Below are 12,041 nucleotides of genomic sequence, written 5' to 3'. Positions count from 1 at the left end.
GACTTAGTTTTGTATTTAATGAACTGTTCTGAGGTCCAAATGGACTGATTAGGTAGGTAGGTATAGCCTCGTTGAGATAACCACACAACACATGAGCATCTGAATTTACCAAACAGATGAATTAGAAGGTGGTTTAGATTATGTAACAAAATAATTATTTTCTTTACAAAATCATCTGCCTCAATATTCTCTTATGCTTCCTCAATACATTTAAAACTCTACTGGTTTACTAGCTTTCCTTTTAACCACAACTTTTCAGTAAAAAATCCCATCAGGGAAAACACAGACTATGGTCTGTGCCATTCTTTGGTTCTATATCATGTCTCTTATTCAGGTTTCGCTTGTTTCTCAATTCCAAGCTCTAAGTTTTGAAGAAATATCTACAAGGTCAATATTTAAACTGGCTTCTGGCAATAATTACGTTCTTCACTGAATTCCACAATGTCAAAAAGTAGCAATATGAAACAAGAGATCCCACGTGACTGAAGGTTTAACTCGGAGTCCAAATGTGCATAGAAGATCAGCTGACGGTTTCATTTATCATGAAGAATTAAATAAACACAGGGAAACACTCCCAGTCTTAATTCGAGCATAATCTAAACTTCAACTTAATCGCTGCAACTTGAGGCCACATCTTACGTAACATGGCCATATCTCATGTTACATGAAGATAAAGGTTATAACGAAGGTTGTATGGCAAAGATGTGGAAAGCAGAAAGGAGGGTGGTATGTGAAACAGATCCAGGTTCTGCTGCTTATAGTTCTAACTTCAGAGGTTAGAGGGATGCACGGCCTGTAATCCATGTTGTCAGATCCTGAAAACAAGTATCTGGATCGGTGCTGTCCAATGGAGTTTGCTGTGATGAGGGAAACATTCTTTCTCGTTACTGTCCAACGCAGTAGACATGAAGCAAGTGCTACTGAGCATTTGAAATGTGCGTAGTGCAAATGAGGAACTAAATTATTTATTTACTTTTCATTAATTCTATTTAAATGGTTACATGGCATGTGGCTATTGGCTACCATATTGGACAACACAGGTCTAAATTCATAGGGCAGCCACCCAACAGAAGAATAAGAGATTTTGGACAGAGTTAGATCAGTAAGTCTTAGAAATGTTTCATCCACTCTGGTAGAGGACAAGGAGCTAAGCCCTTTTCATTCAAATGGTGAGAAGGCTCTGGTATCATTTAATACCCCATAAAAAGTTTTGATCACCTTTTTCAAGACTCAATAAAGGCTAAGATGAGAGTCAAATGAAGCTCAGTAGCTCAAATGATATTTTTTTGTCTTTTAGTTCTTCCTTTCCAGAGGCAGAATTCCCTTCCAGGTGCCAACATTACGTACCCACAAAACCACCTCCACCAGCTGCTTACACACCTGCGCCTGCACCCCAGCACACACACACACATACTCTGCCACCCCTCTCCTGCTTCCCCCAGCTCAGGAGTTTCCATTCAGGTCATGTTAAGCGCTAACACCGTCAACAGCAAAACCCCTGATTCTGGCCCGTCAGCTCATCAGAAGGAGTACACGTAAACAAAGGTCAAGTTTGGGCATTTTGTAACTGTTTTCGATGTAAGTTTGAAGCAGCTTTGCCTGCGTGCCTTCTTGGGTGTGTATGCCACGCCGGACAAATCGCCTGTTGTATTGTAATCACGTTGACATATTTCCCACAGCATATTCGTTTGATGTCTCCTTGTTTCTTGTTCAGAAAAAGGAGTACAGAACTTCACTCGATGAATCGAGTGTGGTCTGAATTGAGGGGAAGTCAAGCATGAAGGAGGAAGTGGACTGGACTCCCCGAGTGTTGTTGAGAAACGCGTTCCCCAGCTCAGACAGTGTTTTTCCCATCTCTTCAGTGGGGAGGAGGTAGAGAGGTGGGGAGAGAGGTTAATGACTGTGTGTGAATCAGTCAGTGTTCAATGATACAGAACTTGAAAACAGCTGAATTTGTTAAGCCTGAACAGACATAGGGCTATGTTGCATCACAGACTCAGAACTGGTGATGAAAATCTGACAGTTAAATCTTCCCTCTTCTTTCACTCCCTGTCTTTGAAACAAGAACTACAAAGACTTGAAATCAGAACCTATAACTGAGAGGGCAGAACAAATGTAGCAGAAGTTTGACGAGTCTGCAGTGGGCAGGGAAACACTCCCGGCAAGGTGGTCTCAAAGTCGGAGGCGGCTACACAGAGGGGAGGCTGGGAGAGACTTTCGGTGGTACTGCTGGCCAGCAGTAGGTGACAGGAATTGGGGGGAGAGGGCGTATGCCAGATCACGGATAGGGATTATTCAGGAAAGGTGAATTGCGGGGAGAGAGGGTAGTGGAGGGGGAGCCATGACCACAAGTAATGCCTGTCCCGGACATTCTGAAAAGACTCAGAGGATTCAAGCGTTTTAAAATCCTATTAGCAGTATACAACCGGAAGGTCAAAAATCTTCCCAAGGTCACTGCTTTCTGCTGCCCTTCACTTTGAACAGTGTTTACTGTCATTATCTTGTAGATTTGCCAGGAGGAGACTTTGAATTTTAGAAATTTTTAGAAATAACATTTTTGTTCTGCTTTTTTCTCCCCAAATCCCCCCAGTATATAGCTGTATATTTTTTAGTTGTGGGTCCTTCTAGTTGTAGCATGTGGGACGCGGCCTCACCGTGGCCTGATGAGCGGTGCCATGTCCGTGCCCAGGATCTGAACCAGCGAAACCCTGAGCTGCTGAAGCAGAACGCGCGAACTTAACCACTTGGCCACGGGGCAGGCCCCAGAAATAACATTTTTATATGCTGCTTCTGATTATACAGGAATCCGTGTTCACCATGGAAAACACAGAAAAGCCTAAAAGGGGTGGCACTTGGAAGAATACACACACACACACACACACACACTCAGGGGTATAGCTAGACAATTTCTTACTAAAGACCATAGGGAAGAAAGAGGAGATGAGATGGAAATATGGATAATTAGATAAAGAATTGTAAACCCTCTCATCTTGGGTGGGAATTTGGGTGTTCTGATTCTTTAGAGGTATTCCTCTACTTTGCATCATTTCTTTTGAACAGAATCTCATTAGTGGCATTACTGGCTTAAGCATTTCTAAAGATTCTTGACATGTAGTAACAACCTGCTCTCTCACTAGGTCATGCCAAGTTGTGCGGCTACTAGACATGTATAAGTTGGATTCTTTCACGGCAGGGAAATGGTACCTCACTGTTGTTTTAATTTGCAGGTAATTTGTGATGTTGACTTTCTTCCTTGTGGTATACACCAGTATTTCTCTTTTGTGAATTAGACTGTTTCTACTCCTTTTCTGTCATCTCCCTCTCAGATTCTACAATAAGACTTCATTAATAATTAGTAGAATACTGGATTATTTCCTTGTGTTCAAAATCTCTCCCTACCAAAAATTATTGTCATTCACTTAATTTGTTCACATTCCACTCAAATTCCTTATTTTGGTTGCAATTTTTATGTGGCCCAGAAATAGGCCATTTTTGAAATACCTGCAAATAGCAGATTGTTTACCAAAGAAGTGCTTATGCAGACCAAGGTCTGCCAACCTCTGAAGGCAAATTACAAAAATGAAAAAAGCTGTTGGTTTTTTATTTTTCAGAGTAAGAACAAGATTCCTTAATTTTTCTTATTGCAAAGACAAAGAAGAGTTGGACTAAACTTGATAAACCAGGATCTTCTGATATTTAATTTTTCTGTATAATAACAGTACAATATCCAAATCAATGTTATTTCCTAGAATTAAAAACAAAACTTCACTGTGCAAACAATAGAATGTTCCTGAGAAACCTGCAATGTGAGTGTCCTACAGATGAGAAAGCAGCCAGGAGCACGGAGAAGTCACTCCAGGTCACAGAACTAGTTAGACGAAGGTCCAGGAATGGATCAACCCCTTGATTCCTGGCCGAGCGTCCTGCCCGCAGCACCATACTCACTTAGAGCCTGAGACCTTTTGCTATGAAACTATATTTCATTTTAAAATTCCAGTTAAAATACTTACTCATCATTTTATGTGGCAGATAAAGCCCTTACCATATTATAAATGGGGTTTTATTCAATCACGTGTGTGTGTGTGTGTGTGTGTAGATGTCCATACGTTTAACACCTTCACTATGTGATCTTACATTCTCTGACATATCCATCATTAAGCAACAGTAGGGGCCAGACACGTGCACCGCTCTAGTATTTTTATTAAAAAAATGAAAGAGTAGTCATTTCTTATGGCTTTAGAATAAGAAGCCATTTTATTAGAAACATAGAATAAAGCCTTTGTTTTGTTTCTACTCAGAGTCCAAGTTTGCATTTGTGATTGACACAGAGGTGGCACTTACTTCAACAATGGCTAATTTAAATGCTGAGGTTTCACAATTCTTAAGGAAAAAAAAGAAGTCACACGTGACAGTGTTCAATCCATTGAATTCGTGATTAAGTAAGAGCCTAGTTCCGTTCACATATGCAAACTTCCTTCCAGGGAATCCTGTTTGAGGGGAAGGCAAACTGAGATCTTTTGGACACCCATGATGTGCCAGATACTTTCAGATACTGCACATTATCTCAATCAATCCTAACAGTAACTGCCAGAGATTCAGAAATTTATGGAAAAGCTAAAAGTGCCGTACAGAGAAGGCCACTGCAGTGGGAAAGGCAGAGGACTCAGCTGCTGACTGGCTCCTTTATTTTATTACACGAGACAAGATGAGCATGATGTCAACCTCATGACAGTGTTTTCTGTATCCAACTGGCATCCAAGGTACATTTCTGGCTGACTCAGTGTCTTTGAGACCATCCTATCTGCTAGCCACATTTGTAGCTGTCTTAGGTGCTAGAAACCCACTTGATTTTATTTGTCTTCTGCTGCCTCAAGACTTTGTTTTTTGGTGGAGGAAAACAATGAGTCAGATGGAACCAAACAAACAAGAACAAACAAGCTTGAACACTTCTCTGCAACTTTCCATCACAGAATTATTATTTAGAATGCCAAAGTCTTGAGAGTTAAAGAGGTCATGGGGATCAGCTGGACCAGTCTTCAGCCCAAAGAGCTGCCTTTTCTGCAGCATCCTCAATAGGGGGTCCCCCAGCCTTGCTCATGCATAGGACCCTCTGTACACACAACTTGACCCCATGGCAACCTAATCTAGTTTTCCCACAGCTCCAAGAGTTAAAAAGTAATTCTTAAACTGAATCCAACCCAGTACATGTCTTCATTTAGTTCTAAAGAAAACACCCATTTGTCAGGAGGTGTGTTGAGGTAAGTTAAGACTTGTCAACAATTTGTTTTAGGGCTCCTGCACTTACTACAATTATAATTGAGGAGATAATTAAAAGACATTATTTTTTGATGGGAGGCAGGATGGCAAGGGGAAACGGAATGGACTTGGGGGTCAAACTAATCTGAGTGTGAAAGCGAGCTCCAGCATTTACTAAATGATACTGCTTTGTTTGAGGCCCTTGAGCTCTCCAAGTCTCAGTTTCCCCATTTGTAAAAGGGGGTTAATGATTCTCAGGAAGTAGAGTTGTTGTAAGAATTGGAGATGACATACATAAAGTACCTGGTGCAATGCTTGCCAGAGTAAGTACACAATCATATAGTATGATCTGAGAAGCCATCATAGGCCAGAGTGTTGTGGAAGGAGTGCTGTTTTTAATGGCTGACACAGTTTACCAAGCACTGTGTGGGTGGAAGTGTGGGCCAGCGAGAAGAGCTGGGCTCGGCAGAGGTAGAAAATCTAGATGTCAGTTCTTTCACTAACCAGAGGTGCAAGCTTAGTTTCTCCATTTCAGCTGTCTCATATACAAAATGGGTATATTTTACATCTCAGAATTTAAAAAAAAAAAATTTAACCCTAAAAATTATTTGAGAACGTATTTTTAAAAGTATACAAATACAAGATATTGTTCCTGTGGTTGTTCATAAAGTTAAAAAGAATCAGATCAAATCTTCGATGGCTCCTTTCAAGGGTCCCATATGAAAGGGGCTTTCTACTAACTGAGAAAATAATGCAGGCTTTGAAAGAGAGAATCTGGGCATCTCTTGCTCTTTCCAGAAGTGACTTAAAATGTCTGACTGAGACACTAACAGGGTATCTTCTTGTCTTGCATTGGGCACAGGGTGGGCTAACCAGCTTATCTGTAGCCTGCCTGGAGTGATGACCTGACCACACTGATATGCCTTATAATATTAATGCAAAGTTAAAAACACCACCTCTGTCATCCCCAACTAGGGAAAAACCTAAAGAGCATATGCTCCCTTTTGTTCCTCTAAGTGAAGGACATTCTGAGCAAGTCTCTGGTAACTTTTGAAGTAAGAATGGAATATTTGTGAATGCATAGATTTGTAGGATGGAAAATTGAGGACGGTAGTGAGGAAAAGGAAATTCGGAAACTTTGATCATTTCCAAGATGTTCAGTTGAGTCAGAAACTCTGACATCCATTGGGTCAGCCTGCAGGGCCTTCTGTGAGTTACCATTTAAAGCACTTCAAACCCTGCTTTGGAAGACATGACCTTTGCCTCCCAGGAAATTTCTTGGCAATTCTGACTTGAAATTCACCCACCTTTCTTATGGTGACTGAATATTTCTTTATGCACAGATATTAAAACCTGATTTAAAAAAAAGAAAATTAAGGAGCCAGCCCGGAGGTGCAGTGGTTAAGTTCGCACCTTCCGCTTCGGCGGCCCAGGGTTTGCCGGTTCGGATCCCAGGTGCAGACATGGCATCGCTTATCAAGCCATGATGTGGTAGGCACCGCACCTATCAAGTAGAGGAAGATGGGCACGGATGTTAGCTCAGGGCCAGTCTTCCTCAGCAAAAAGAGGAGGATTGGCAGCAGATGTTAGCTCAGGGCTAATCTTCCTCCCCAAAATAAATAAATAAATAAAATTTAAAAAATTAAAAACCTCAAAAGTTGCTAAATACACATTTTAGAATATACCATGTGCATCTCAAAATAAAAATTATTCATAAGCAAAAAAAATTCATAAACAAAGGTAAGAATGAAAAATATATGAAAGCCTTCTTTTCAAAACAAAACAAACTTTGAATGGAAAGAGAGAGAAAAATGACCTAAGAAAAGTCAGGTCAACGGCCAGCCTTCCAACAGGAGATAGACAAGTCTGCACTATCGTATAAGAGCTGAGTCTTCGTTAAGGAGGTCGCACAGCCTCAACAGCCATGTGGCGTCGTCTCTGCCAGACCGGAGTGCTCTCTGCTGTAAGTAACTTGTGTGTTTAGTTCAGACCAATCGTGAAGTCATGAAACTTTTCTCAGGCTCAATTTCCTCATGTGCAAAAACAGTGGCAGTCATCTCCTAGGGCAATGGTTTCAGTTAAATAAATAGCCCCTACAGAGCACTTAGCAAATACACTCCCAGAAACAGACTTCTCTCCTTCCGCCCTTTACAGGTGATAACATTTCCATCCCACCCTTTATGAGATCACTTAGCTTTAAAGAGCAGGCGCACACACGGAATGATTTCCAGCTCATATAGTCATGTTTTTAATTCCCCCCAAATGTATTAAACTGTGGTCTATTCTTAAAAGGGATACTATGCAACAAGAAAGGAATAAATTACAGCTACACGAAACAATGCGGATGAATATCACAGACAGAATGTTGAGTGAAAGAAGCCAGATAGAAAAGAGCATCTACTGGATGATTCCATTTTTACGAAGTTCAAGAACAGCCCCGTGGCGGAGTGGTTAAGTTCGCGCACTCTGCTTCAGCGGCCCAGGGTTTCACCAGTTCGGATCCTGGGCGTGGACATGGCCCCGCTCATCAGGCCATGCTGAGGCAGCATCCCACATGCCACAACTAGAAGGACCCACAACTAAAAATATGCAACTATGTACTGGGGGCTTTGGGGAGAAAAAGGAAAAATAAAATCTTAAAAAAAAAAAAAAAAAGAACAGCCAAAGCTAATCTACAGTGATGGAAGTCAGAATAATGTTTACCTGGAGCAAGGCATGGGTGAGGTGGGGGAGATGGGGGGTGGAAGGGAGGAGAGGCACAAGGGTTCTCTGGGACACTGACAATGTTCTGTACCTCCATCTGAGTGGTGGTTACACAGGTTCATATATATGTAAAAATTCATCAAGCTGTATACTTAAGACCTGTGCATTTTACTGCCTTTATGTTATACTTCAATAAATAATGCTAAATAATCTTTTTTCAAGGCACTTATTTGACTTAATCTTATTACATGGAAGTTTTTCTCTCGTGTATTCCCTCCAGGCTCTTTTTACATTTTCACAAGTGATAAATGTATTCACTGGAACTTCATAACTGTAGGAATAAAAAATTACGCATATGTGAAATTTTCCAAATATGAATTCAGCCACTTAAGTAAGAAAACTATTACTCTCTTAGATAAAAATCTTTATGAAATGATTTGCAGTCCTCGCTGTCATTTTAAACAGACGCTATTGAGCACATCCTTCTTCTCGGTGAATCAAGGTCATCCTTAGAAACGTGCCTGGTCGAGCTGGGCTGCAACGGAGTGATGGATGGCTTCAGAGGCCACTGCTTCTATGCTGGATGACAGGAGTTGTTGCCGTTTTCCTGTTATCTGTTATTATTATCTTCCCTGTTATTTTTCGTTGTTGCATGCCTGCCTCTAACCATCCTGGTCCTTCTCATTTGCTTTCTCTCATTCATTTATTCACATATTTGGTACATATTCTTTGAATGCCTACTATGTGCAAAGCACTGGAGATACAATGGTAAATAAGACATTCATGAACCACGACCTAAAGGAACTTCCGTTTTGGCAGAGGAGGCAAGTATAAAACAAAACAAATATGATGACTACCTTAAAGGAGGAAGTATAGAACCTAATTTAGGGGGTCTGAGGTCACCTTGAAGAAGTGACATTTAAGAACTGAGAGATGAGAGCCTAGCCCAGAATGAGACCTTAATAAATATTCGTTGAATGAATGAATGCATGCATGAATGAATGATCATCAGCCAACAAAGAGAAGAAAGAGTTCCGATTTCTTGTGCACCAAGAAAACAGGAATTTTACTGAAAGATGCCTAAACCAAGAGTCAATAGGCACCGAATGAGGCCCTCATGGACTTAATGGCATTAATTTTGGCTGCTATGAGGACTGTTTTTGGCCTTACTTAAAACCTTGAGTTGCTAGACAAGTGAAGGATTTTTAGTCATTGCTCAGCTAACCTATACATATGCCGTTTTTATTTCATCCTACCAAAATAAAATCAGCCAAAAATAGCCCCAGTCTTTAGGATGATTCCTCTAGCTGGCCTGCATAGTTCTGACCCCAAGCTCCCATGAATGTGATTTTTCTGGCACAGTTACTCAAAATCATCTCTAAAGGTGCGTGTCACCCACTCACACCTTTGCGTTACAGTTCTGTCCAAACAAGCCAAAACAGCCCGACTTCTCGGGCATTGCGGCATGTTGCAAATCGCCACCTAATTTGAGGCCTATCATTATCCCCAGAGAGTTCACCTTCACGACATATTACAAATCAAGAAGTTGCAGTCTAAAGGACAGCAGCGACAGATGACAACCTCCTTTGTGGAGAGACTTTACTCAATTAGATGAGTTATGAAGCCACCGTGATATGGAAGCATTATTATATCACATGTAACAGCAAAGTTTAAAATGCCAGACCAATTTATTCAGGGCTTGATCTGATGTACGACTTGATCCATCAAGAAACTATCATGGAACCGGAAGAACTCCTAGCAAGAGATGTAAAATGTAGCCTTTGGTGATCCTACTTTCTTACAATTCTGTATAGATCTTTGGGATTTGAAATTTGAAAAAGCTAAACAAAGGAACTGCACTAAATAAGGATTTTCTAAAAGAAATAAAGGGAAATGAGGAATGACAAGTATCTGGAAATGGTTTATTTTTAGCCTTTTTCCTGGAGTCTCTCTGTTCCTCTGATAAAATTTCAAGCGTGCAACTGCATCCGTCTACTTTAGAGACAGTGAATGAATCAGAGCTCCGTATTGCTCAGGGTCTGTCCTGGACTGATGTGCTGTCACAGAAGGTCAAAAGTTTGACAGACTCTAAAGCAATCTAAGTGCATCTATGGGACAGACAAGTAGACAGCAAGTACTCTTACCTCTGTTTCGAAATCTTCAAAGAGAAGTAAGAAAAAAGTTAATCCACCTGTCGCAAGTTACATAAACTTTCAGTGATCAGGGTAGTGAAATAACTCGCTGCTAAACTCAATTTTCTGAGATGCATACAAAAATAACAACTCTGCTTCCCTCGGGGGAACTCGATGTCTTTTGACCTCCACGGTGGTTACATTTAGTCTTATTTACCTAAATACACAAAGCCACCTCGAAGTCTTTCCCTGTGAAGCAAGCTTCCTCTAACTCTGAAACAATCATTTCTTCCAGCCATTGTGCCATGACTGGGAACTTGTCAGAAGAACAACACTTGGCTTCTTACTGCCAGTGTTCCTGGGCCAAAATGTACCCAATCATGGTCTTTCATAATCAATAGGCTCTTAAGATACAGTAAACAGGCCAAAGATTCCATATGTTTGTGAAATTGCATATAATATACTGCCACTCCTTTCCCCAAGAACTGACCATTACAGAAATCTTCTGGAGCTATTGTTTTTCTAGATTTTCCTATTTACTGTTTGGGTTTTAGCCACTAATAGCACGGTGGCAGGTATCTGTCAGGATTTCATTATTACGATTGATCAAATCTAAACATTTGATTAAGGCTCTAGTTTTATCACGTATGCTCATATTTTCACCAAAAAAAAAAAAAAAAACCAAGCTAGAATATAAATACTATTCCCAAAAACTATTTAGTCATTAGTTTCTCCAGAACTCTCTACGCCCAGCACACAGAATCATTCCTAGCAGCTGCATTTTAAAAACACAGATTTGAGGATAAGAAGCAGTCTATCAAGCTGACCTTTAATTTGTTATCTTGTCGAAATTTAACAGAAGGAGGAAAATAAAGAAAGTTTAAAAGTATTATCGTGAAACCAGAGCCACCATTTAGCAAAAGCTTTTAGTGGAATGAGTCACGGGGCACACGAAGTGCAAATCGCAAGGTTACACGTCGCCTCTTAGAAACTCTGCACCTGGTTCCGAAGAATTCTTTGCGAAAGCAAATGCTACCATCTGATGTGGAGCATTGGGACACCTCCAGCACAGGGAGATATCGCCTCACTCTCCATGGCACGCACGGCCCTCTAGCAAAACCGAAAACAACGTCTGATCGAAACTGAAGATTACAATTATCCGGGAACGCCGAGCCACCGAAAAGTACAGTTTGCAAAGAAATTACTTCTGCGCCCTCCCCCCCGCCGCACCATTCCCGCCCCTTCAGCAGAAGGGGACCCAAATCGTATGTAATCTGACATTTAAAAATATTTATAAATACTGAAGTATGAAACAAGTACCTGCCAGACACCTGGAGCTCTCCTTCCCCTGCTCGCTCTCTCCTCCCACACTCTGGCCACGGAATGCCCTTCCAAATCATGGCTCAGTGCTTTTGGTAAATGTTTTACGAGACACTAAACAGTCTTGTGTCCCACCCTCAGAGCAAACACCATTGAGAGAACACAATATAATGGTCGCAAGGATATCGTGTGATGTACAATAATGCAAATGAACACACAGGCTCTATTTCCACACTTCCTCTTAAGGGGGAAAAAAATCCCAAATTTGCAAGGAGTTGGGTGGGCTCGCAGAATTAAACCTTGACACTAGAGGCGTTAGAGTTGGGGTGGGGGTGTGTGTGTGTGTGTGTGCGCGCTTAAAGCAGCATTACGATAAGCTCATTGTTCTAATCGCCAAGTAAGTCTTGGCTTGCTAAACCGAAAAAGTGTCAAAGGCAAGAGTTAACAAAGGGTAGAGCTCACCAGGGAGTCTGTAGACACAGGACCAACTACACATTTACCGTCCATTTCTATTTATCAGAGCAAAGGCACCTCAAAACAGCTTTTCAGAACCATCTTCCACAATAAACGAAACGTACTGCCCGTTTTCCATAGCCCTCAAGTCATTCACAGTTAAAAAACCAACTCTGC

At 41.1% G+C, this 12,041-nt stretch overlaps 1 protein-coding gene across 18 annotated transcripts in view; it reads right to left on the bottom strand.

Moving 5' to 3' along the window:
- RBM47 (RNA binding motif protein 47) overlaps positions 1–12,041 on the bottom strand; it is a 148,724-nt gene that overhangs the window by 57,244 nt on the left and 79,439 nt on the right. For 2 of the 18 annotated variants that reach the window (XM_023638199.2, XM_070263953.1), the window contains exon 1: positions 11,412–11,548. The exons of the other annotated variants lie outside the window; for them this stretch is intronic. The gene's annotated coding sequence lies outside the window, so the exon portion shown is untranslated. Of the gene's footprint in view, positions 1–11,411; positions 11,549–12,041 lie in introns of those variants that run through there. 18 annotated transcript variants of the gene reach the window in all.

Source organism: Equus caballus, chromosome 3 (genome assembly GCF_041296265.1).
Source record: "Equus caballus isolate H_3958 breed thoroughbred chromosome 3, TB-T2T, whole genome shotgun sequence".
Lineage (NCBI taxonomy): Eukaryota > Metazoa > Chordata > Mammalia > Perissodactyla > Equidae > Equus > Equus caballus.
This window is presented reverse-complemented; position numbering and strand designations above follow the sequence as displayed.